The 27,849-nt window shown below is 39.5% G+C and overlaps 1 long non-coding RNA gene across 2 annotated transcripts in view; it reads left to right on the forward strand.

Moving 5' to 3' along the window:
* Positions 1 to 24,928, forward strand: part of LOC104002935 (uncharacterized) — a 38,127-nt gene extending 13,199 nt beyond the window's left edge. Inside the window, exons 1-3 of one of the 2 annotated variants that reach the window (XR_001710651.3) lie at positions 19,923 to 20,069; positions 22,640 to 22,752; positions 24,645 to 24,928. This is a non-coding gene — a long non-coding RNA (uncharacterized LOC104002935). Of the gene's footprint in view, positions 1 to 19,922; positions 20,070 to 22,639; positions 22,753 to 24,644 lie in introns of those variants that run through there. The other variant, XR_008540503.1, reaches the window with a different exon arrangement.
* Positions 24,929 to 27,849: the final 2,921 nt, after the last annotated feature.

A 27,849-nucleotide genomic window follows, 5' to 3' on the forward strand; every position in this document is an offset into this window, starting at 1 on the left:
ACCTTGATCTCCCAAAGTGCTGGATTACAGGAGTGAGCCACCACTCCTGGCCTCAAATAGCCTTTTGTAGAGCCTTTTTTGTGGAGAGACTTAAGCCTCCCACCAACAACCAGCACCGATTTGCCTGCCTGGTGAGTAAGCCACCTTGAAAGTAAATCTTTCAATCTCAGTTGAGACTTCTAATGACTAAATCCCCACCCAGTCACAGCATCAGTGGAGTATATTTGACATATTATAAAATTGAACCGCTTCAGGTGTTACAATTCAATGATTTTTAGTAACTTTATTGAGTGATACAACCATCACAATGAATCAATTTAGGAACATTTCATCCTCTCAATCATATTCCTCATGCTAATTTATAATAATACCCCTTCCCTCATCTCCCCTTAAGCAACCATTAATTTACTTTCTGCATCTATAATTTTGCCTTCTCTAGACATTTCATATAAATGGGATAATAACATGTGGTCAATTGTGTCTTGTTTCTTTCATTTAACATAATGTATTTGAGGTTCACCCACATTGTAGTGTTTATTAGTAGTTTGTTCCTTTCTTTCTTTGCTGAATAGCATTCAATTCTATGAATATATCACATTTTATTTTATTGATGACATTTGGGATTTTTACTTTTTTGCTCTTATGAATTTTCACACGTAAGTCTTTTTGTGCACGTTTTCCCAATATAACTATGTTTAACTACTTGAAGAATTGCAAAAGTTTTCTACAGTGATGCTGCATCCTTTTATAATCCCACCAGCAGTGTATGAGTGTTTCTATTTCTCCACATTGTTACCAACATTTATTATTAATTGTCTAACTTATCGTAGCTTATTTAGTGAGTGGGAAATGGTATCTCACTGTGGTTTAAATTTGCATTTCCCTAATGACTAATGATGTTGAACATCTTTTCATGCACTTGTTAGCTATTCATATATCTTCTTTGGTGAAATGTCTGTTTACATCTTTTATCTGTTTTGTGATTGGGTTGTTTGTCTTTATTGTTGAGTTTGAAGTGTTCTTTGTAAATTCTTGATGCAAGTCCTTTATCAGATAAGTGTTTTGCAAATATTTTTCTCTCTGTCTGTTGCTTGTCTTTTTATTTTCTGAGTGGTGTCTTTTGTTTGAAGTGCCAATGTTTTAAATTTTCATGAGGTCCAATGTATACTTTTTTTTTCTTTTGTGGACCATGTTTTTAGTGTTGTATCTATGAATTATTTGCTTAACCTAAGATCTTGAATATTTTCTCCTAAACGTTTTATTGCTTTAGCACTTACATTTAAATCTGTGACCCATTTTGAGTTAATTTTTGTGTATTGTATAAGGTGAGGGTCTAAGTTCAATTTCCTTGGCACCACTTTAAATTTTTTTAATTTTTAATTTTTTAAATTGACATATAATATTTGCACATATTTGGCATACACAGTGATGTTGAGATGTATATAATGTGTAGTGATCAGATAAGGTTAATTAGCATACATAGCATCTCAAACATTTACCATTTCTTTGTGTTGGGAACATTCAATATCCTCCTTCTAGCTATTTGAAATTTTATAACATAATATTGCTAACTATAGTCACCCTACAGTGTCAGCCCCATTTCTGAACTACCATTTCCCCAATGAAGTGCCTTGCTCCCTTGTCAAAAGTGATTTGGCCATAAATCTAAGGATTTATTTATGGAACAGTGCCACATTGTTCCTGATAATTACAGCTTTATTAAAGTAAGCTTGGAAATTAGGATGGGAAATTCCTCTAACTTTTTTTTCAAATTGTTTTGTCTATTCTAGGTGTTTGCATTTCCATATACATTTTAGGATCTGCTTGTCAACCTGTTCAATATTTTGACAGCAGTCTCCTGGGAGACCCTGAGCCAGAACTGTCAGCTAAGTTATTCTGGGTCCTTGACCCACAGAAACTGTCAGGGATGATAATGATAAATGTTAGTTTTTATTTTAAGCCACAAAATTTTGGGTAATTTGCTTCGCAGCAACAGATGACTAATACAACCACCCAACTTTATTTAGCGTGTCCTGGCATGACATGTGGTACCTCTAAAAATCATGCTGCTTTCAGATTTGAAGATTTACTGCTATTGAGGAAAAGCAAAAAATAAGTGGCAGATGGTAGAAGCAGATGAGCTAGGGAGAAGAGGGAGGAATGAGGAATGGGGTAGAGGAGATCTGGAGCAGTGGTTGGCAAGCTATGGCCTGAGGGCCAACAGGGCCAGAGCCTGTTTAAGAATGCTTTTTATATTTTTAAAACACTGTGACCCTTTACAGAAAAAGTTTGCTGACTCCTGGTCTAGAGTGCTGAAAAAGGGTCTGGATGGAAGATAAACATTGTGGAGTTATCAGCATCTAGGTAATATTGGCAATTATGAGAAGGGATGGTTTGATATGTATATCTCAGTTCTGTTTCCTAGGTCTGTTGCCACTGGAGAGGAAATATATTCTTGGGTCCCCCAGGCAAAAGATCAGATATGTAAGTCATCATGTGGGACTATCCCTACCTACCCCAGGGATAAGGGAAATGCATAACTTACCTATATCCATTCCCAGCAGGCTGAGAGTCTTATTACCACCAGTAAGGCTTGGGCTCTCTGGGAAAACTGCAGTCCTTCAAGGTGTGGGCCTGTACTTAGCAAGCCATGGGGCAAGTGAAGACTTCCAAAGGATGTCCCATCTCAGCTGGCTGTTGGCTCCATCTCCCCATTTTCCCTTTGTGTCCAAGGCCTGGCTCCTTGGCTGGCATCCTCCAAGGAGACTGGGCACGTGCCTGTGGTTTCCAAAGTCATTTGGACTTAGCCCTCCAAAGCCCAAGAGTAAGAGAGGACACCCAGTTGGGCCTGTGTCCACCCAAGTTGGCTGACTGTTCTGAACATGAATTACTATGATAACTGAAAGTGCATAAATGGCCCCTGATAACATCTGTGTAGGTTTTTGTATAAGTCCTTAGGACCTGAAGAACAAAAGTATTCCGTTTGCTAGATGCCACATTCTGTGGATTTACCCACCACAAATCTTTCCAAGCACCATGATCTCAGCATGCTCATGATCTATATTCATCCTTCTCTGCCTTATAGTTTGTAAATCCATGCAGCTGTAGGTGAAGTCAATCTTTTCTCTTTCTGCTTGCAGTTAAATGGAAATCAGCTCTTCAATTCACACTTAATTTTCAATGGAAAGGACCCAGTTCCATTTTATTTAGTGCAAATAGCAAATGGCAAAGATACAGATTTCATTAATTGCTTGTGTTCCCAGGGAGATGGAAGATGGGATGCTAGACATTTCTGAAGATCTCTCTGGTGTGATGGAAAGAGCTCCAGACTTGGGGTCTGTCTTAGCCTGTTTGGGCTCTCATAATAAAATACTGGGTAACTTACAAACAGCAGAAATCTATTGCTCACAGTTCTAGAGGCTGGAAAGTCTAAGATGAAAGCACCAGCGGATTCAGTGTCTGGTGAGAGTCTTTTTCCTCATAAACAGGGTCTTTTACTTGTGTCCTCAAGTGGTGGAAGGGTGACAAACTCCCCCAGGCCTCTTTTATAACTGCATTAATGGCTTTCATGAGGCAGAGTCTTCATGACTTACTCACTTCCCAAAGGCCCTACTCCTTAATACTATCACATTGGGGCTTAGGATTTCAACATGTAAATTTTGATGGGACACAAAACATTTAGACCATAGCAGTGTCTGAAGAACTGAATTAAAATTCTAGCTTTAAGTGACCTTGAATAGTCATTTTTTAGCCTGAATGAACCCCAGTTTACTTATTTTGTATCGTGGGGATTAGGCTGAGTGTTATACTTGATGGCAGTTATAAAGACATTTGTACCTTGCAAATTTCTATGCCTGAGGAAAGAGATGTTTTTTTTTTATTTTCAAAGGTGGGGTAATAGGTTGAATCTCTGTCCAATGTAGAGTTAGAGTTTCTGTTTACCAAAATTAATATTGCAGATTTTATCTAGTTAGGGCATAAATGAACAGAGAGTTCCTAAATTGAGAATACCATATTTTCTTCCAGAAAATCCAGTGACATCCAGTTAATAAACTCTTTTCATAAACACATGCCTCCCTGGAACTGATGATAGATGGGGTGAACTTGCTATATTTTTCATATTTAAGATGAAAGGCAACTTTATGAGTCCCCGACTAAAGCCTAAGAGAATCAACTCCAAAGAAACATAGCTCTCACAGTCTTCTTCCCACACATTCCTCTTCTTCTAAAATTGGTTTGTCTTTTGTTGTTGTTGTTTTTATTTTGAAGGATTACTCCCTCAGGAAGAAAATAAATTCAATCTTTACCAAGATTTTAATAGAGGAAATATCAACCACCCCAGGTCAAATGCAATGGGAAAGCAAGTTTGACCTTGTTCGTGAGACAAGCATATGTCTTCATTCATTTCATCATTCTCCTTGATAAAGTTGCAGTCTCATTGAAAAGCTTTTACATTGACAGGGCCAAATACCTACTGAATTTCTCTCACATGAAGATGGGGAGGCCGCTTCTGGCTTTGGCTGGGATTCTAGGAGTCAGATTTAGGATGGCGAGAGATAGAAAATCTGGCAAGAGCTTTCACGGCTCCCTGCCATTTTAATCTGCAAACCTGAACTTGCTTTTGTGCCTAACCATATTTAGATTGGTGTCTAGATTTCATACGATCTGTTTGTTTCTGACTTGCCTCCCTTCTCAGATGGTGCATCTGATATCTTCCTTGTAGGGTTTTTATTCCACAACTGTCGACAAGGGATGCCATGTCTCTTTCTTGGCCCATGTTTGAGAATGTCCTCAAAAGCCATTTATCTGAACCTAAAAGCTTGACCCCTTTACATTTAGAGTGAGAACTAAAGCATTTGGTACAAAGTATACACTAAGGAGTGGATCTTTTCTCCCACTTCCTCTCCTTCAGTTACAGCACAAAATCACAGCTCTGTCCACGATCATGTCTAACTTTTATTTTCATCCCTTTCCAGGATTTAGGTTCAGCCTTTAGACTGCTGAGACATGAGACTTTAGAGTCTGTCTTCGTAGGTTAAAAATCTTGGATTGGAACCCAGATGTGTGGGCAGCCAGCTCAGGGGTGTGAAGCTTACACAATAAATTGGACATAACAGAGTTCCCGTGCAACCATTTGCACCAGCTACCTTTCCTTTGCAGCCTTGCTATTGTTTGCAGACAGAATGGCTAAAGGTTATTTCTGATCCCTTGAGGGACCCTATCAGGATTTATATCAGTAATTAAAAGCATGCTGCCTTAGGCAGCTGAATGCATCCAACAGTACACTTTCAGGCAGGAAACAGTGAGTTACTCCCATTCACTCCCTACCAACTATAGCACTTATTTGAACACTTTATCTTGGTCCAGCTGCCAGAAAACTTTCATTCTCTTCCCTTACATGCAGGGAGCCGCCTTTCCTTGGATATCTGAACCCGGAAACATTTAACATTCTCCCAGGAAATAACCCCATTCAAAGCTATTGTTTTTAAGTGCTAGAGTGATTGACTTGAAAGTAACTTGCGTAAATCAGTGGTGTTGATTACTAAACACAATGGTAATTACTAGGGAGGATAATGAAAACACAGTATAGTTGTATAAATAATATGTGACAATTGAAAGTAGAACCTATAATGGGCTTTTAATATCATTTACTGCAGTTAAAGGAACGGAGTTGGGAGGTACGTGGCTTGCGTGCTTATGCTATTTTCCCTGTTTCCTCACATGGCAAAAATTGTTAAGTAATCACAGTATTTTCGTATCTGTACATGAAAGCTTCACAGCTCTGTCCACTGGTTGAATCCTTCTCAACCAGTACTTCGGGTAGCCATTATCAGCCAATTAGTTTTCTCTAAAAAAGTAAAATAAGGTTTTCTATCCTAACAATGGAGTATATATGTTCACATTGGACAGTGAGTTATTTAAGGGTGATGACAGGTTTTATTCACCTCTGTGTTCCTAGCATGCAGACTCAGTACTTGACACATAATAAATACTCGGTAAATAGTTATTAAACAGAACACCTGATAATGCTCAATTGCTGATTAAGCACTCCCTATTGAGTCAAGAAGAGTTTCCCACCTAGTGTGTTTATATGTAGAATGAGCTAGGGATATGTAGATACACTGCCTTCCTTAGTTGTTAAGAAGCTTTTCTGAAAGTGGACAGAGCCCCCGAGGCAGTGGCTTCCTCCTATAAGCAGCCTTATCTAACCACTTCAGTGCGCTCCTACATGTGTCATCATTTTCTTTGTTTAGCCTGATGTGAAAGTTGGACTAGGTTGGATGATTCTCTCTGGATAACATTAAGTTTGAATAACTCACACTGATATTAGCTCACCTAGATAATAGCTCTATATTTCTTGATGAAGTATTTCAATTCCTTAAGATCTCAGATAATCACAATCAGAAAAATACATTAACCATGTAAAGAAAGAATCTGCCTAACAATATTTAGATTGGTGTCTGGGTGTCATACGAGACTTTAAAGATGGAGAGGCCCAGGTAGCAAGGATCTGAGGGAGATCTCTAGGATGTAACAGCAGCCTCTAACAGCTGAGAGAAACCCCCACTGACAGTCAGCAAGAACGGAGCAACTGAATTCTGCCAACAACCATGTGAGCCAGAGGACCACGAGATCCAGATGAGAATGCAGCCCAGATGATACAGTGATTTCAGCCTTTGAGGCCCGGAGTAGAGAAGCTAGCTATGTTGTGCTTGGGCTTCTGACCTACAGAAATTGTGACATTAATAGTGGTTGTTTGTTTAAGTCACTGTATTTGTGGTAATTTATTATGCAGCAATAGAAAATTATAGAAAGTATTTTTAATCTGATCTGTTTGGGTCTCTTATCAGTCTCATTGAAGATTTTCAATGGCCTTTCGGAATTACGGGACTTACCCAGCTCTGCCAGGCATTATAGATATGTATTTTCACGCATGTCTTTCTAAATAGCTTGCAAGCTAGCTGAAGATGGAGTCTAGTTCTTCTCATTGTTCCTCCTTAAATAGTCCAGTGTAGGGCTTAATAAATATTTGTTAGTTTGGAAGGCCAAGGTGGGAGGGTTTCTTTACTCCAGAAGTTCGATACCAGCCTGGGCAACATAGCAAGGCTCTGTCTCTACAAATTTTTTTTTTAATTAGCTGGGTGTGGTGGTGCATGCCTATAGTCCCAGCTACTTGGGAGCCTAAAATGGGAGGATCCCTTGAACCCAGGAGATCAAGGCTGCAGTGAGCTATGATTGTGCCACTGTACTCCAGCCTGAGCAACAAAGTGAGACCCTGTCTCAAAAAAAAAAAAAAAAAAACCAAAAAAAAAAAAAACTTTTTTTATTGGGTTGAATTGCATTTGTAAAGCATTTGGTCTTCTGCAAAACATTCATTGCCCTGATCTCAGGTGAGCTTCACTGCGACCAAGATATTGAGATAGGGTAGAGAAGGAAGCTAAAGCACAAAAAGGAGAAGAGATTTGCCTGGGGTTAAAAGCAAGAATCTCTACAGCTTCATAATTCCCAGTCCAGTATGCTTTCACTACATTAGCGCTTTCTCCACGACAAGGATTAGGATGTAAAGTATCCTAACTTTGAGTGGAGTTTTGTTGCAAAAGACCTTGAGGGTTCTGTTGGTTCTAAACCAAGGGGAAGAATGCTGAGACTTTTGAGTTCCATTTTGTATTTTCCAGAACATTAGGACTTACGTGCTTGTTTTTCCTGCTCCATTTCCGAAGGACAAGATAATCAAGGAAAATGTTCCTTTGCTTTATAATAAGATCAAAATGACAAACTTGTTGCCTTAAGGCATTATTTCAAAGACATTCACTCTCATGAGTATCTTGGCTGTTCAAATTTAATCTGAGCTTATTAGAGAAATTAGGGTTCTTGGCATTTTTGAAGGTACCCCTCTAATGGCATTAGACCATTGGATGGTTCAGATCACCAGATGATTTAGAAGGACTTTAGAATTGAGCATACTATTTCTTGGTGCCAAGACCATCTGGATTCTTCAAATGTCAGCATTAATTAATTATTAATTAATTCAATTGTTTAACAGGTATTTGAGTGCCCACTATGTGAGAGCCACTATACAAAGCACCAGAAATAAAGTGGTATACAAAAACAGACCTGCTCTCAGCTTCTCAGTGAGCCAGTCATGTTGTAAAGCTGTCCTTGATTCCAAGGAAGAGTTTTAGAACTTCAACTCTATGACCTGTCTATTCAACCCACATATGAGACAGATCCATTATAATCATTACCCCATTGTATAATAGCTCTTTTTTTGCCTCTAGGTTTATTAATCCAGCCTATAAGCTTCTCTAGACCTAGGACTATGGTGCCTGCACAGAAGATGTGCTCAACATATAACTGATTAAATAACTTAATGAGTAAATGAAGGACTGGACTCGTTTGTGGGCCATATTTGGAGGTGACTTTGTAAACTCTAACAGCATGGGATTTTAATAAGCTGTCTTCATAGCTTGGACCATGGTAGGTATTCAATACATATTCATCGAACGCAAGTGTTCTTCGCAATCAGGGAACATTTTATTTGCTTCAAATGTGATAGGAGTTCTGAGCCTACTACCCATAGGGTCTCATTCCCAAGGGAGAAAATTCAATTATCAAAATTTTGAACAGGCCCAAATCAGATTTTCTGTCACCCCTTTTTGTGCTTAGGAATCTGGTGATGTTGCAACAGCTGTTTATAATTGCAACCCAAATCCCAAATTAGCAAGGCAAAGTGGAAGAATCAGCTAGCCATTACTCCTGGCCCCTTAAAGCACCTTTAAAAAAAAACCTGCCGCAGCGACATTGACACTACTTTTGGAGGCTTTAAATAACTACCAGTTCTGACTGTGGGCTCCTAAGCTGAGCAGCCCCTGCGCACATTGTGTCCCTGGCTCCCCTGGTAGCAGATAGCTAATCAACACACCCTGGAAACCCCTGTTAGACCTCAGGCTCTGTTAGCAACAACACAACAAACAAAGGGCTTCTGGGTGTGAACTTCTGGCTGCTTCAAGAATGGTTGCTAAAATAAGGGGGTCAAAGCTACAGGTGTTCTCAGCCTTCAGAACAAGCTACTAGTGCAGAGTCAAGGCTGGGCAAGTTTGGCTGGGCCTAAGAGAAAGTTCTTAGGGTAATAGTCATGGACAGTCATGGACCATTCTGCAGACCAAAGTGACAAAGAAGCAAGGTAGCTGTGTTTGTTTTCTTACAGGACATAGCAATTGTCTAATTAAATTCTCTGCCCTTCTAAGTCATTATCTATATGACTTCTGGTTATCTTTTGATAACACAGATTAGACTGCGTTATTTCTGCTTAAAATTCACATCTGAATTGCCAGGACATAGAGAATTATGGCAATTCCATGGCAAGCATTTAGTCTCCTTCCACCATCTGGTCATAACTTACTTGCCAACCTTATCTTTGGCCACCATTGTCTATGAACACTGGGTTTCAACTTCATTGCCCTTTATCCCCCAAACATGCCATTTGCTTTATTCTTCAGGGGACATTTGGTTTGGCAATGTTTGGAGACATTTTTGTTTGTCACAACTGGACAGGAATGTGCTACTGAAAATTTGGTGGACAGAGGTCAGGCATGCTGCTAAACATTATACAATGCACAGGACCTCACCCTAAATAATGAGTTATTCAGCCCAAGGTGTCAGTGGTGCCAAGGTACAGAAACTCTGACATAAGCACTTAACTCTACCTAAAATAGCCTTCCTTGTTCCTTTCTCCTGCTGTCTTTTCTCAAACTGGTGAAATGCTATTCATCTTCCAAGCCCTGCTTTAATTTTCCCCCCTCTGTGAAGCCCTTCTCAACCCCACTTCCCTTCTTTTGTTGCTTTAGTTCCTTTTTTTTTTTTTTTTTTATGAGATGGAGTCTCGCTCTGTCGCCCAGGCTGGAGTGCAGTGGAGTGACCTCGGCTCACTGCAAGCTCCGCCTCCCAGGCTCACTGCAAGCTCCGCCTCCCAGGTTCATGTCATTGTCCTGCTTCAGCCTCCTGAGTAGCCAGGACTACAGGTGCCCGCTGCCACCATGCCCGGCTAATTTTTTGTATTTTTATTAGAGACAGAGTTTCACCATGTTAGCCAGGATGGTGTCGATCTCCTGACCTTGTGATCCGCCTGCCTCGGCCTCCCAAAGTGCTGGGATTACAGGCGTGAGCCACCGCACCCAGCTGCTTTAGTTTCTTGGTCCAATATGGTAGTAATAGTACATCCTAAGGTCTAATATTATGTCCTAACCTCTATTAAAATACTTTAAACATTTTACTTTTTTTTTTTGAAAGAAGAATAGACAACAAGGGTTACTTTCTCATTTAGAACTCAGAAAATCTTCTTAAACCTCCAATTCTGTGTTTGGTGTGAGTTCATACCACACCCCGTTGTCCCGAGGGTTTCTGCGGATTGAAGTCACACTGAGCTCAGCTGGCTGCATCCTTGGCTTGTGGGTTGTCACCATACTGTGTGTGCCAGAGTCAGTGCTACACCACCTCAGCCCAAACAGGAGGAAATGCAGGCCTTTCCTCCGTATTTTCAAAACCCCTACTCACACAAGGCAACCTTAGCAGAGTAAATTTTACTGGAAGGAGGTGGGGAGGCAGTTTGCTCTGCAGCAATGCAAACAATTTCAAAGTGGACACTGGACATCTCAGTTCTAAAAGCTTCAGCCACTTCACCCAGCAGATGTTTCCAAAGTTGCCTCCCACGTTGTGCTCCAGGTGCAGCACCAGCCACACTAGTGGTTCTCTCTGTCCCTGACTCTCTTGCCTCCACCTCACCTATTCCCTCTGGGATTAGCTCCAAGAAATCTAATTTATTTTCACCTTCTTATGTTTATTTCTGCCTTCCTCCTTTCCCTCAACTCGAATCTGTGTCCACCTTTGCTCAAGCACATCAACTGAAGCACTCAGAAGGAAAAACAAAGAGCCGTACATGTCCAGAATGACCTTGGAAGGCAGGTTTGGTTAAAAAATAGCAATTATTTTCCCTTTATTATATTTTTCTATCTGATGCCCCATCTCAAAACCACTTTCTTCAAGAACACAGACTGAAACTCCTTTATCTATATTTCAGGGCTTAGGACAGTGTTGGGTACGTTATTGATGATCAAGGAATACTGAAGAGCTGTTTTTCTATTTTGGTGCAGATGTGGAGAGAGGATTGCTTGAGACTCTTCTCAGCTCTTGAGATTCCATGTAGGTTGTGAACACTGAGGAGTGTGTGGAGCTTATGTCTGAACTTCACCTCTCTAATGTGACCATCCCTGAAATGAAAAGAAAACCAGTGCTAAATGGAAATACCTTCTTTCTTTCCCTCCCACAGCTCGTGCATATCTCTTCTACACTCAATCAGCATCTCTAGAGGAGGTGCCAGCTCTCTCAACAAGTAATTCCTTTTGGCCCCATCACAGAAGGGAAGTACAATCAACAGCAATGAAGCTTCTTTATTCCTTGCTAATTTAGTGCCAGGACACATGATATGCACAGCTTTGTGAGTGGGAGGGTTTCAAAGCAGGAAGCTTGGATCTGACTTAGGGAGGCTGGTTATCCACTTACGATACTTGACTTAGCAGAAGCCAGTCTTTGTGAAAGCTGTTGTGGGGCCCCCTGCTGGCATTGTGACATGGAGACACCTCATCCTCAGTGAACCTACAGTTCCCTCTGGGAAGCTTCAAGTTCAACAGGGCTGTGGACTTGCAGAGATTCTTGCTGTAGGCTAGGAAAGTAGATTGTAGTACTAGTACTACTGCTAGTACTACCTTTTCTACTCTCTTTGGGTTTCGTGGGCCACTTTGAAACTCTAACCACAGTATTTTCAAACTTGCAATGGTAAAATGCATTGTAAATAAAAATTTTAACTTAAAGAATACAAATTTTTTGAATACACAACTTATTTGGAATTTTATATCATAGTAGCAAGAATAAGAACACCATTAAGATATTGTTAGAAGCATTTTCAATAAGAAAACTGATAAACTGTGCATACAAACATCATGGATGAAAGGTAATGTAGTGAAAAAGAGGGAGTGGGATGGCAGGGAACATAGGCAGATCTGATTCCTAATTCCAGTCTTGCCAACAGCTAGCTCTGAGAACTTAAATCATGATCTCAGTTTCCTCATCTCTCTGTAAAAACAGGATAACAGTAGTTATCCTGCCAAGAGTATAGATTTGCAAGGTGGATCTAAGGAAATAGAGGATTTGGAAAAGTTTGGGGAACTTAAAATAGTTTTGCAGAGAATAACAATAACATTGGCGTTATCTGGGCTAGAATGGCTAAACCAGGTGATGGTCTTGTAGCAGTCTTTTGAGAGAGTGGGCCATGATCATGGCAAACTGACATTGTCCAGGCTTTCTGCTTAAATGGCCCTCTGCTGTTTGGAGTCACATTCACTGACACTTTTTAAGCAGTTCAGACAGTGTGGGGAGGAGTAAGATGTGGTTCTGGATGACGGTGGTATGAAGACCCTGAAACCACTATGCCTAGGAGCCTCCCACAGATTTTAGGAGATCCCCAGGTGGTCACTGGGAACATTCCTTCAGGGCCTTTCAAGGGTGTTTACTGTGGCAGTGGGAGGGGCCCTGAAATTAGATACCATGGAGACCTCCCTGAAAGAGACCCTGCAGTTCCATGGCCTCAGGCTAACCACAAAAAAACAAGCACTTCCAGTTCAGTGGCAAATACCATTTTTTATAACTGGGGACCTAATCATTAAAACTAAAGGGCTTGTGTGCAATTTTAGGTACAGGACCAAGACTAGTCTTCCCAAAGACAGGTCCAGGAGGGCCTTCCTTCACTAATCCATCATTTTTCTGTTACCCTGAAGTTAGGTTCCTGTCCATGAATGCCCATCCTGTTTCTTTATGTGTGTAGGGGGTATTTTCTCCCTGAAGTTGGTACAAATCCCACAAAAGGCTCTATAGGACATGTCAGTGTTGGGAAAGATGGAATTCTATGGGTACTGTTCATCTCTCAGGAGCTCCACCACAGTAAGCATATTTTACAAGATGTGAAATATATCCATTAAAAACTTGAGGACAACAAAGGAGTTCAGGAAATAGATGCCTATGGCTGATGAGAATTAACTTCAGAAGGCTCTTTCTCAACCCTCTGTCTCACTCCTAGTTGTTGTAGGAAAGGGAGGGCACCCGTAAGTGGGGCAATTGAGGGAAATTTAATGAAATGACTATTTACAAAGAAGTGGAACAGTTAAAGGAAATCAACAAGGGATAGGAAAGCATTTAAGAGCTAGCAATAGCTGGGAGCCATTATCATCCTCAGATCTGATGGGGTAAGGGGAGAGAGTGGTTATGTGAGTACAAAGAAAGGTGTAGGAGAGAGACACTGAACAGGAACCGAAGGCTTGGGTGGAGGAACACAGTGACTAAAACCCCTAGTCCAGCAACAAGGGAGCAGGGATACGGCTACCCTATCTCGTTATCTTCCCACCCTTTTTTCTCCTTCCAGGGCTTCCCATTGGCCGAACCTAACAGGAAGCCAAAAGACAAGAACAAATGTGGAGGCTGCACATAGTCCCGGGGCGGGGGGCGAGAACCTTTCAGACAGGAAAATGGAACATATCCAGCATATTTTTGTTGTCTAAAATATCCTATTTGAGAACCAAACAAACAAAAACAACACCATGATTTAGTAGAAAGAGCATAGAGCCACGATTGAGAAGACCAACATTCTAATCTAGTCCCAGCTCTGCTACTGACTTGCCAAAAAGTCTTGGGTTGGCCATGTGGCACCCCTATGTGTTGGTACCTTCCCTTCTCCCTTCTCTAGGGTGCTGTGTGGATGAAGAGGGTTTATCAGTACAGGTGAGTGGTGAACGTGAAAAGAACAGCTGGAGCCCTGGTAAGGAGATGGGGGAGAGTGAGCAGCCACAGGTGCTGTAACTTAGGAAGAGGGAGAAGAGTAGTAATGGGGACACTCATAATCTGATGGTGAAGGAATAAGGGCAGGAGGAACAAAATTCTGAGATTAAGCCAAACCCTGAGACGTTCCTCTCCTCTCATGTTCAGCAAGGCATTGGGGGATGTTCACTGACAGCTGCAGATGTAAGCATTAACAAGAGAAGATAGGGAGGCTCTGTTTATTCCTGGGTAAAAGGAACACTAACTATTTTCATTTTGTGGCTGCTTGCTGTTCTTGCCTACTTGCCAGACAGCACATCGGAGAGAGATGATCATGCATCTCAATGCCCATGGGTTTCAAATAGACTCGGTCTCTGTTTGCTGCTCATTCTTTAGCATGTGGAGTCAGTAGAGTAGGGGATCTGCTCACAACTAAAGAGAATATTAGAAGAGACAATACCTAAGGGATATCAGTGAAGTACAGACCTTACCCAAATCTCACAGTGAAAACATAGGGGAGGAGTGTGAGATAAGTGGAAGAGTTACAAGAGATGGATCAAAAGCAAATGTGTACAATCCCTTCCACGCAAGGGCTAAGCCAGGTAGAGATAATATCTGCACAGACAGATCACTGCTGGGGTGAGATCTAGATACATGGAGCTGGGTTCACTGTCCTTGTTCCTTGTTTGGTGTCTTCTCAAAGCCACCAAGATTTGGAAAGGCCACAGTCAGGACAAGTCCTGGTTTGCTATTCCAGGAAGTAGAAGTCTAAGGGAAGAAGAGCAGACAAAGTCAAGAGAATTCAGATTTAAAGTTATAGAGCATCTAAGGGCTCTAGATACTTCCAATCACACCTTCAACCAAATCTTCCACCAGGTCCTATAAGAGGCACCTGGGACTTGGGAAACTACTCCAGACACCACCTAGGTTGCCCTCTATTTCAACACTAGTCAATGATCCTTCTCAATTCAGTCGTCCCTTACTCAGGGAAATCTTTTGTGACCTCCCTGACCAGGTCAAGTCCTCCTTTTACAGCACTGGGGGACACTGCCTGTGTAACACTTACCCGGTTTTACAATGATTTTATTGGTGCCTGCCTCTCCCATAGTGTGTAGGCTGCACAAAGCTATGCCTATTTGCAGAGCATTGCACACCCAGATCCTAATTCACCCTGTGGAGCTGTATAGGTTCTTTGTTACATCAGTTAGATGGATCACGGAGCAACAAATAAATGTCTGGTTTCTCAGATTCTTGGCCTGTTTCCTGGTACCTGGGATCTCTTGCTCAGCTTGGCCTCTTGACATTGATGATTGAGTTGCATCTTTTGCCTGGCTTTGGGAAACTGCTTGGCTCCAAAGTCTATGTTAAACAGATTAGATAACCGTAGACACAGGAACTACACAAGTGATAGAAGAACAAAGTAGTTGAAGGTACAAGTAAGAAGGACCAGGACTATTGATGACAAGAAAGCGAGGTTACAATTCATTTTTATTGAGTTTTGACCTGCCTGTATGGGTAAGGTGTAGAATCAAGAAAGCCATGAGAGGCCGGGTGTCGTGGCCTGTAATCCTAGTACTTTGCGAGGCTGAGGTGGGTGGATTGCTTGAAATCAGGAGTTCGAGACCATGAGACCAGCCTATGCGACACAGTTAAACCCTGTGTCTACAAAAAAATACAAAAATAACCAGGCATGGTGGCATGCGCCTATAGTCCTAGTTACTTGTGGAACTGATATGGGAGAATCCCTTGAGTTCAGGAGGTTGAGGCTGCAGTGAGCAGTGATGGTACTACTACCCTCTAGCCTGGTCTAGCTTAGGTGACAGAGCAAGACCCTGTCTCAAAAAACAAACAAAAAAAGGCAAACCATGAGAAAAGAAACTCAAAGAATGTCCTGAAATACTGTACTGTATACAATCAAGCAATTTGACTAAAGGAATATTGAACTCATCAATTTAGACCCTTTAGATCTCTGTATGTGAATAGCTTTCTTACTGCTCTCCTGTATCTTGTACTCCTAGTTTATTCTGAAGAATGCCTCCAAATTAATCCCTCCAAAATATCTGTTTGCTTCAAAATTGCTTTCAATTCACACACCTAAAGAACAAACAAACAAAAGCATTCACCTCTCTAATGGCCCTTTCTGGTAATATTTCCCATCCTGGAGGCCCCAGGTTCCTGGAAGACTAGAATTAAGAGTTAAGAATGTTATTTTTGACTAATTGTTTATTAAGCACTTTACTAGATCCAAAGTACTCTGCTGAATGCATTGTATTTATTTTCATATTTAACCTTCACAAAAACCCTATGGGATGGAAACTCTCATACACATTTTATAGATGAGGAAAATAAAGCTCAAAAATTAGTAACTTGTTTAAAATCAGACTTAAAATCACACATTCAGGGATGGAGTCAGGATTTGAATCCATACCCATCTAATCCTGGGACTTAAGCTCTCATGGAAGCAATACAGTAGCAGAACTGTGTAAGCTTTTTTTTGCTACTCCAAAAAGCATCATGGAGCTGATAATATAAAGGCTTTGGGGTTACAGCCATAGCCTGTGAAGTAAGAGACCAATAATTTTCTTCACCATAATAGTCATAATGATTATTATCACTGTCATTGTGGTAGATATTAATTGAACATCCAGTTTGTACCAAGCATTATATTCTAAGCATTTGATTTTCCATATCTTCAATTCCTGCTTTACACATGAGAAAACAAGCCGAAATAAGTATATCTTGATTTTATAAACTTAGATTGTAAGTTGCATGAGGACAGGGATGCTGTTTTTTGCTTACTATTTTATCCCTAACACGAGCGCTTTGCCTCACCCAGAGATGGTGGTCAATAATCAAATATTGATGAATGTAGTTTATTTGGTTATAAAATAGCTGTAGACCCTCTATTCCTTCAAGAGTTGCAAATAATTATTATGAAACAGACATGAATTCATGTAAAAGGGGGAAATTTTTGCTTATGAAATGCCTGGACTGATAGTGGCTGGTCAAAGAGAAGCTTATGGCTCATGGTGAGAAACTATTGAATGTGAACAGTACTCAAGTTGGAATATAAACTATTTAGAAGTTTTGTTAAAGGGCGATATGTGGAAAGGAAAAAAGTTAACGTTATGTATTTTTAAAATAGAAATGTAGGTGTATAAATATATGTATTTATAAATGAAAACTTGATTTATGATACAGAGAACTTCAATGCAAGCAAAAAGATTGTTGCTCGGGTGAATTTCACGAGCATGTCAAAGTAGGAAAAGAAAGTTGGATATAAAATATTTTAAAAGACATACACTGAAATCTTTTTAAAAATGCTCATAATAATAAAGGACTAGATAGTGCTGATTTGTATTTGCTTGCTGACAAGTCAGCCAGTAGAATTTTTATTGTTTATGAACAATTAAGGTTGTGATAGATAACTTGAAAGCCGCTGTAATCTCTGATCATACAATAATTCATTTCACCTTCTCAAAAGCTAAGAAGTTCTTTCTATGAAATCCTACAAAAATCTTTTGGGAATAGAAAGGAAAAAAGATAAATATTTAAAATGGTGACGCTCAAAAGCATGGAATCTGTAGTCTCTTTTCTTGATGTATCATAAGTGAGGAATTTTTGGGTGATATATAAAGGAAGCTAGCTTTCAAGTGAATAAAAGGAAATGCTGATGCCTATGAAGAACAAACACAGATATGCACGACAGCAGAAGAAAAGAGAGGAAGATGGTGAAGAACTATGAGACCAGATATTGAAAATTAGAAATTCACCGAAACATGTCTGTTAAGTTCAAGGTGACGAGGGAAGAAAGAGATCAAGCGGGACAAAAGACTGCCTAATACACACATTCCAGAGTCCACGGAGGTGGGGAGGAAAAAGGGTAAGGATTCTCTTTAGAAAGAATGGATTAAAATTGTGCCAAGAAATAATCTGTTGATAACTAAGAGTCTTTCTTCTTTCCAGAACTTGTCTGAGGCAACAAAGAGAGCAAAGAGAAAGATAAAGATGGAGTCCTCAAAGAATAAACATGATTAAGAGCAGAGCCCACAGCTCCAGATGTGAAAACCATGACTCGATTGTCAGTGAGGAGAGACTGGTCCCTGGGGTTTGCTGACCTCCCAGGGAGCAATGCATTTCAGAGAGCTGTCAGAGCAGTTTTCTTCTTTAAGCCCTGGTTTGTTAATTATTATTTTTTATTATTTAAAAAATGTTTTCTATCGATACATAATATTTGTATATATTTGTGGAGCAGATTTTAGATTGCAGAATTCAATGGTCTAAGGGAGAAGAGATGAACAAGCTTGATGTAACAAGGAAGGTTAAGAGTGATATTTAAATGGAAAGGGAAGTATATATTTTATTGTTTCCTGTCGCTGTAATAAATTATCAAAAATTGTCATAAACTTATAAACTGGCACATTTATTAACTCACAAACTTATAAACTCATAAACTGCCTTAAAATAACATGAATTTATTATTTTACAGTTCTGGAGGTCAGAAGTCCAAGATGGGTCTCCCTGGGCTAAAATCAAGGTGTTGGAAGGCTGTGTTCCTTTCTGGAGGCTCTAACGGGGAATCTGTTCTCTTGCCTTTTCCAACTTCTCAAAGCTGCATGTGTTTCTTGGCTCGTGACTCCACACCACCCTGATTTCTGCTTCCATTGTTGCATCTCCTTCTCTGACTCTGACCCTTCTGCCACCCTTTTATGAGGATCCCTGCTGTTAACAATATGTCCATCAAATAATACAGAGTAATTTCTCCTGCTTAAGATCCTCAACATTATCACATTTGCAAAGTCCCTTTTGCCATCTAAGCTGACATATCCACAGGTTCCCGGTATTGATGTGTGGACCCCTTTGGGGCATGGGCGTTATTCTGCCTACCAGTTTCCTATTGCTTCTGTAACAAATTACCATAAATGAAGTGGTTCAAAACAATGCAGAAGTATGATATTATGGTCCTAGATGTTAGAAATCCAAAATGGGCTTAAGTGGGCTAAACTCAGGGTGTTGTTAGGAATGCATTCCTTTCTGGAGGCTATAGGGCAGAATCTATTTCCTTGCCTTTTCCAGTTTCTAGAGGCTACCTGTATTCATTGCTTCGTGGTTTCCTTCCATTTTTAGAGCCAGTAAAGGTCAGTCCAGTCTTTTTCACATCGCACCACTCTGACACTGACAGTTCTGTATCCCTCTTCCACTTACGAGGACCCTTGTCATTCCATTAGGCCCACCCAGGCAATCCAGGGTAATCTTCTGTCTTAAGGTCAACTGATTAGCAACCTCAATTCCATCTGTAACTTTAATTCTCCTTTGCCTTGAAACCTAACATATTTACAAGTTCTGGGGATTAGGACATGGATATATTTGGGTGAGGGTCATTAATTTGCCTGCCACAAATATTATCCTATCGGAACTCCTAGTTCAAGATACCATTAACTCCATTTTATGGGTAAAGAAGCCCACTCAGAAGGGAGGTGCCTTACCCAAGGACACAGTTATTTTCAGAAGCAGACTTAGAATCGAACCCAATTCTCTATGACCCCAAAGCTTGGGTCTTTCCACCGAAAATATTAGATACTGAATGTGACTGAAAATATGCAGTGTCTATCATAGGCTGTAAAGACTGATTAAAATGAGAAGGGTCCTAAAGAAGAATATGGGAATGTTCCCAAAAGATCAGGGAAAGTCTCTTTTGTTGAGAAGCTTCTGAGAAACTATCAAGCATGCCAAAGAAGAGAGGGAGAAAGAAATAATACAAAAAAAAGAAAAATAAAAAAAGATTTCCATAAAGGTTAGGACCAGGCAAAAATTTGGTGCTTCAAGGGCTTCTGCAAAATTTTTTTGATGATGTCATCATACTAATGGGAACTGGGAGAAAAGTTCTTTGATCAGTGTTTGCAAATTTCCTAAACCTTGGGTTAGTATCCGACTGCTGTGTTTTATTTGATGTTAATGATTGATATGGTTTGGCTCTGTGTCCTCACCCAAATTTCATGTCAAATTGTAATTCCCAGTGTTGGGAGACGGACCTGGTGGGAGATGATTGTATTATGGGGGTGGATTTTCCCCTTGCTATTCTCATGATAGTGAGTTCTCACGAGATCTAGTTGTTTGAAAGTGTGTAGCACTTCCCCCTTCGTTCTCTCTCTCCTGCTCCACCATGGTAAGACATGCTTGCTTCCCTGTTGCCTTCCTCTATGATGGTAAGTTTTTGGAAGCATCCCAGCTATGCTCCCTGTACAGCCTGCAGAACTGTGAGTCAATTAAACCTTTTTTCTTCATGAATGCCCCAGTCTCAGGTAGTTCTTTATAGCAGTGTGAGAACGGACTAATGAAATGATTTAAACATATTTTATTTTGTCTTTGAAAACTACCAAATTCACTTTGCAAAAACGGTATAAACAAACCAAAATATAATTGTGTGAGAAAATATGAATATAAATTGATGTTATGTGATTAGCATCTTTATGCTCAATGGGCAGGAAAAGAAACTAAAACCACAAAGGGCAAGAGAGAAAGTTCCCCATGTGGTCTTCGTAATGGAGTAGGCTTTACATATATCAGACAACAAAGAAGTGGTTTGTAAATAAAGGACAGAGATAGGAGAGACATAAGTTTGTCCAGCCACAACATGTATAGATACAACCTTTCTGGCAATAGCAGCATTTAAAGCACATGGATTCTACCAGAGAACTTGGAATATAAACTCCATGAGGACAAGGTCAGTGTCTATTTTGTTCCCCTTGGATGCTCAAGTTGTAAAGCATAAACATTTATTGAATGGACCAAAATAACATTTCTTCTTCAATAAACATTTATTGAATGGACCAAAGTGAGTTTAAAAATGCAAACACACAATAGATTATTTTAAAAAGCAAAGACAATAAAGTAAAACATTAATAAGAGTGTAGGTGCAAAAATATATTTTTTAATAGGGGAGAAAAAAAGGCAGCAGAAGAGAACCAGCTATCCAGAGGTTTTAAAGTTATTGTTGGAGAAAAGACCAAGCCTGATTTTATTGTTCTGTTGTATCTTTGTTGGTATACTTCTTTAGGGGTTTCACTGACAGCACAGCCTGGTATGGCATCAGCCTATGGTTTTATGCTCACTTCAGTATGAGTACAGAAAGCAGACAAATTTGAGGCTTGGCATCAGTGGAAAGGGACTTGTAATATTCCCTCCAGGTATTGTTAGGAGCTCAATGCTGCTGACGAGGGACCACAGTTTGGATTTTGGAACACCTATGGGAAAATAGTGTTTCTCTGAAGTATAAAGATTTTAAAAAGGGAAAGATTTAGATCAGGCAGAAATGAAGTAGAATGAAGCAGATCAGAGGGTACAAAACCCAAAAAGCAAATGCTGAATGTTGTTTTCACTTTTATATTTGAGCTGTGCAAATCCAATGTCAAAACCTTTTACACTAAACAATCAGACAGAATCAAACAGGAGTATGTATAAATAAGTGCTTTGGGAACCATGAGTTTTACAAGAATGCAAATCACTTATACTTGTGGGTTCTCAATCAATATTTGCTGGTTGGAGATGGCAGACAAAATTTGTGGATGCTCATCAAAGCCCCAGGCTTTGTGTCAGTGACTGACAACTAAGAATCGGTGTGTGTTGTGTGTGTCTATATGTGAACTTTTTTTGTGTGTGAGTTTTAACATCACCAAAGAACCTAAAAGGAAACCAAGCATAAAAAGTGCCATTAAAACAATATTAAGGTTCTGACAGATTGAGAAAGGGAGAGAATTCAGTGTTAAGATTGTCAGTTTTCATTCATTTTAAATACTAATAGAGGATAATTGCATTGAAACAAAGGATAAATGTTTGAGGTGATGTATACCCCATTCACCCGGATGTGACTATTATGCATTGAATGCCTGTGTTAAACTATATCATATAACCCAGAAATATATGCACCCACCATGTACCCACAAAAATTAAAAATTAAATCCCCTCCAAAAAAAGATTGTCACTTTTCAACCCAAGAGTCATGAGGGGAATGCATCATAGCACACTCAACCCAGGAAGTCATTAAGTAAGGTACAACATGACAAAGATTGCATGCCTCATGCAGAAATAGGAAGCCTCAGAAACTGCTAATGGAAATATGAAATGGTGCAGCTATTTTAGAAAGCAGTCTGGCAGTTCTTCAAATGATTAAACACGGAGTTACCATATGACCCAGCAATTCTCATCCTAGGTATATACCCAAAGAGGAATAAAAGTGACATTGATACATAAACTTGAATGTTTATAATAGTATTGTTCACAATAGCCAAAAGGCAGAATTGACTCAATATCCATCAATGGACTCATGAATAAACATAATGTGGTATATCCATACAGTGGAATATTATTCAACTATGAAAAGGAACAGAGTACTGATACATGCTACAACTTGGATAAACCTTGAAAACATTATGCAAAGTGAAAGAAGCCAGTCACAAACCGTACATATATTATGTAATTCTTTTCATATAGATGTCCAGAATAGTAAAATCTACAGAGGCAGAAAGTAGGTTCATAGTTTCTTAGGGCTGGGAACAGAGAGATGACAGGTTTTATTTGAGGTGATGAAAATGTTCTAACATTGACTGTCATGATAGTTGTTCATATTTTTGAATGAACTAAAAAACATTGAGTTATATACTTTAAATGGATGAATTTTATAGTATGTGAATTATATCTAAATGCAGCTATTTTTAAAAAAAAGATTGCATGCCTCATCCCAAAGCAGTATTCATAAAGTGTGTCCTTTCACCTTCAGTCCACAGTCTCTACAAGTGGCACCCCATCTCCATCCCTCCAGGCAGCCTGTACTCATGGCTCCTAGCAGAGTTAGAATACTTGGATCTGAATGTCCAGGTTGTATGATCACAGGTGAGTCATGTGACGTTTTAAGCCTCAGTTTCTTCCTCTGTAAAATGCAAATAGAACCTGCCTCTTAAGGTAAAGTGTTTTGCAAGTGCCTGGCATATTATACACACATAACAAACAAGAGCTGGCACTATTATTCACCCATGGCACACTCAGGCATGCTGAGGCCTGCTTGCCAAATGGGGCCGTCTTGGAGACAGTTCCCACAGCAATATTTTGTAGGAACTCTTGGAAATAATTTGTTAAAGTTTTTCATTTGGAAACTTGAGGTATTTTTGGAGTCTCCAAAATGAAAGGTCGTGTTGGATGGTAGCAGCTGGTGGGAACCTGAAGCTGAAACTGGGTGAGTTTTCATGAGTTCACATGGGCGACTTCCTTTCTCTCCTGTTAGCTTTGTTGTTGCTGTCCTATAGAAAGGAGTGAACCTGGATATCAAAGGCTCAAATGTGATTTAACCCTGTGAGATTATATGCAAATTAGCATAACAGAGTGACTATAGTCTATAATAACTTAATTGCACATTTTAAAATAACTTAGAGTGTAATTGGATTATTTATAACTCAAAGGATAAATGCCTGAGGGGATGCATACCCTATTCTCCATGATGTGCTTATTTCACATTGCATATCTGTGTCAAAACACCTCATACACCCCATAAATAGATACGCCTACTATGTACCCAAAAAACTAAAAATAACAAAAATTTAAAAATTCTGTCCAGATGCACATTCTTCTAAGGAGAGGGTTTCCAACTCTGAAAGAAGTTTACGATTTCCCCCCAAATATTTAAGAAACTGAGAGAATAAGTCAAGACATAAGGATTCCAGAACTAAGCAATCTTTTTTTTTTAAGTCCTACCTGTAAACTTTTTCTTACAAACTTGGCCAAGAAACAAACTTATGTCTTATGGTGTTTGTTTGTCATTATTTCCTTTATTCATCAAAATTATTTAAGAATTTTATCATATGATTTACCTTAACAAGAGTAACTAATTTCCAGTAGTGATGAATATAATTTTTTCCAAAATGGATGCAGTAGAAATAGAAATATGACATTACAAAGGATTGCAAGACTGTTGCATTTTTTTCCTGCTTATTGTCACTGCTGTTGATTTATACGCCATCGGTGGAGAAGTGTTAACAGCATGAGTTATTTATCTGTAACATGGTTTGGGTTCTGAAATTATTCATGCTACTCAAGCACTGAATTCTTAGAAGATGTATACTTTGCTATTTTTCTATCTACTGGTTATGCAATCAGGTTTATAAATATGCCATAATGAACATGCCTGGGAAGAAATGAATTTTTATCAGTGTCTATTATCTGACAAATATTTTTAAAAAGACTGATTTTTTTTAACAAAAGACTAAAACTCATTACTTTTAAAAGCGCATTCTGCATGAAGAAGATGTTGATTTTATTCTTTTACAAATATTTTCATGGTATGTAGGAAAGTAATTTTCTAATGGGTATACCTTGAGTAATTTAAGTAAAATAAGTAGAGTCACGCTATTTCCCTAACATCATTTATTCATGTATTCATTAAACATTTATTTACTGAGGGCTGCTATGTCCTGGACCAAGGATAAAACAGTAGAAGGTAGAGAACCTGCTGTGAGGCAGGAGCTCAAACGTGTTATTTCCCTTCCCTTGCTATTGGATGAAATCACTGTGCCAAAAAATTATGATTCAGAATCGTTAAACGTTATGTAACTGAAATGCATTGGAAGCCGTGGTGTGAATTCAGGGCTGATTTTCAGAGAGTGTCCATCAGTTTGTAGCAAAGAGAAAATACACAAAAAGTTGAAGGCTTCTATGGGAATTATAAAATTTATGACTTGTTTCTAAGTCAAGGGCAGAGAGAACATTCCTAAATAAACACTTTTCTCATCTAGACAAAGAGAAGGAACAGAAGACGAAGCTAGCAAGCTTCCCATGATTTCACTGCAATTCATTACGTGACCTTCTCCAGCCACGCTGGACACCCTTTCACATTTCCTCCCCAGCAATCCAGAAGCCCTGCAACAGCCACCTTTAGGAAATCTTTGCAGTATTAATAAAAATACTTCTCTGAGTGGGGGGCCAAGTACTTTCTAGGCACTACTAAGGAGAATTACCCAGGCTGGACCAAACTGTATTTTATCCAGATTAAAAAATAAATAATATTTATTTATGACCAGTTTATCTCTCTCCCTCCCTTCCTTCCTTCTTTCTTCTCTCTCTCCACCCCTCCCTTCCTTCCCTTTTTCTTTCTCCCACTACGTTATTAGCTCCTTTGAAGGCACAATCAAGTCAGTCTTTTTTTGTCATAGTATCTTAGCACCAAACAGAGTGCCTGGCATATAGATATTCAATAAATAATTGAATGAATGAATGAATGAATGAGTGGATGAGTGAATGAATTCAGCAAATATCTGTGAAGAGCCTAATATTCATGAAGAATGGTGCTAGGCCCTGGGAGTGGGGGTGGAAAAGGAAATGGATCAAGGATGAAATAAAAGTCCTATGTTAGTGAAAGTCTATGCCCTTCCTATTTAGCCAACATTTGACCTGGGGACTCGGCTTCTGTAAGTCAGAAGTGCCAGACTTGTGTTCTTTTATACCACATTCTAGCTGCATGAGCTTAGGAAAATTATTGAAATCTCCTTTGGCTTCGTGTCCTTGTTTCTAAAATGAAATAATGTTTACTTGTCTTATTTACCAGGATTGCTGTGAGGATCAGTTGATTTAATGTGCATGAACACCTCTGTAAACTATGAAGCTATTAGGTTATTTTGGCCTAAACAGGAGATGATGCATACAAAACCACTAATCATTATAAAAGTAAAATGATTATGGCACAACAGAAGTTCAGATAAGATGCCATGCATGTGGATCACACTGCAAGAATAGTAATTAGAATAGTGCTGCTAACTCAATAGTACTATCTTCAATATCATACATTAGGAAACTTATTCAGAAAAGCCCAGGGTCGTGCAGCCAATTCTCCTTAGTGGTGCCCAGAAAGCACTGGCCCCAGTTCCAGAGTCATATTTTTATGAGTAGTGCAGATTGGATGGCTAGATCTGCTCTTTCATTGAACTCTGTGTCTATTCCAAATTCAGTTCAGTTGGTTAGCATAGAAATATATCAACTATAGGAACACATCAACTAAAAGATAGTGACGTTGTTGCCATTTTTCTACCATTTCATTTTTTGATATCCTTCTGGGTTCAAACTTAGATCACACATAGAATACGTATCTTTTCTACACATCCTTAAAGGATCTCAAGAGGATCTTCACACATAAATCAGGAGAGGGATAAGCTTGTGTGTCTATTAATTGCTAAAATGATGTTCAAATTATGGAAAATCCTTACATCATTGGTTCAAGGGAAAAAAGCATTGGACTTCTTCTTCAAATGAACAGGCAGTCAGTTTCAAACAAGCCACAGCCAGAGGACTCTAGTTTGTCTTCATCTCCCACTCAGGACATTCTGTCAGAATAAAGATGTCATGTTCTCCCAGGAGAAATATATCCTTGGAGAAGGACAGTGCAGGTTAAGCATGTCCATCAGTGTGAGCTCAGGACATTGTCAACAAGTAGTCTGTTTTCATACACTGCAGCAGGTTACCCTTGTGACCTGGACTGGGGTTCTCTATGCAGAATTCCCTATCTCTGCTTCTGTGGGTGTTGGAGCTGGAAGGAATAGGGTATGTCCCTGCAAATCCTGTTGGCTGCTTTCTTGTGCCACTCAAGTTGAAAAGGGCACATTACATGTGTCCCTTTGGGATCTGGGGAATAGGTTCCTGGAAATGACAGTGAAAACCGAATCAGCATTTGTTCCCGGTGGTTCTAGCTAGTACCTTTGAATTGGTGTTCCAGACGTCCTGCACCTGCATGCCCTCATTTTTTTTTCTTCAAATTCCTTGAAGTCGTGACATGCCTCTGACAATTGTTTTTCTTTTAGCTACTGTACATTGGATTGTTGGCCCCTCCTCTGAGGCTACAGTAAGGCTTATGCTGGCCATTGCAAAAGGATTTTCACTCAACCCACAATTGTCTGCCTATCTTTATCCTCTCCTTCCTCAGCCATTTCCTGGGAGATGCCTTGAGGCTGGGAAAAACGTATGAATTTTGTCATCCTGCTTAATACTTCTTCTTGGCATTTTGGTGGCACTCCCAGAACATCCCTCAAGAACAGAGACTTCCTGTTAACAGGCTCCTCTGTCTGTTGGCCAACTGTGTAACCTTGGGCAAATTTTTAATCTTTCTGTGCTTCAGTTTTCTCATGAGTAAAGTGGGGAGGATAATAGCATCTACCTCATAGAGTTATTTTGAGGATTAAATAGATTAATACACATAAAGCATACCTGACTCATAATAAGTACTATATGAGGATTAGATTAAAAAGAAACAACAACAAATACTCTCACTGGCTGGTAAGGGTGCTCATTCTTCCATGCTGTTTGACCAGCCATTAGATGACATATACATATGTGTGTGTGTGTGTGTGTGTGTGTATGTATACATGTAGATATACATATATGTATGGATATATGTCACTATTCAGTGCTGTAACATACACATCTTATGTATATGTATGCTATAATGTATACATATATATGTTTAAAATTGAAATATAATTGCAGACAAACTCTGCTGTAAGGTATCAAAGCTTAATTAGGGAAGCAGTAAACGGTAAGATGTCATCGAATTTGTTCTTCAGGTTTTATCATGAGTTACAATATGCTTCAAACATCAAGTAAGAACCAACATCTGCTTCTTGGTCTTTCTCATCCCTAGGGGCAGCAGCGTTTGCCTCAGTCTTATGATTGAATAATGAATTGATTAACGAACAGCAGAACCAGTGTTTCCGCTCTTTTGTTGTGTCTCCTATTATTCTGTTAGAAATCAAGGTACTATTGGTTATAATGATAATAGAGAGAGTAATTTTGGTTTTCTTCAATGCCTGCTCCATGCTTGATCTTGTACCAGGCACTTCTCAGCACTTTACACAATAAAATTGTAACCTCTCACTTCCTGCACCTTCCTCAAACTAGGAAACTTCACTTCTTCAGAAAGAACATACCTTCCACAGATCATCAATGAGCATTGAG

This window comes from Pan troglodytes, chromosome 19, assembly GCF_028858775.2.
Source record: "Pan troglodytes isolate AG18354 chromosome 19, NHGRI_mPanTro3-v2.0_pri, whole genome shotgun sequence".
In the NCBI taxonomy this organism is placed as follows: domain Eukaryota; kingdom Metazoa; phylum Chordata; class Mammalia; order Primates; family Hominidae; genus Pan; species Pan troglodytes.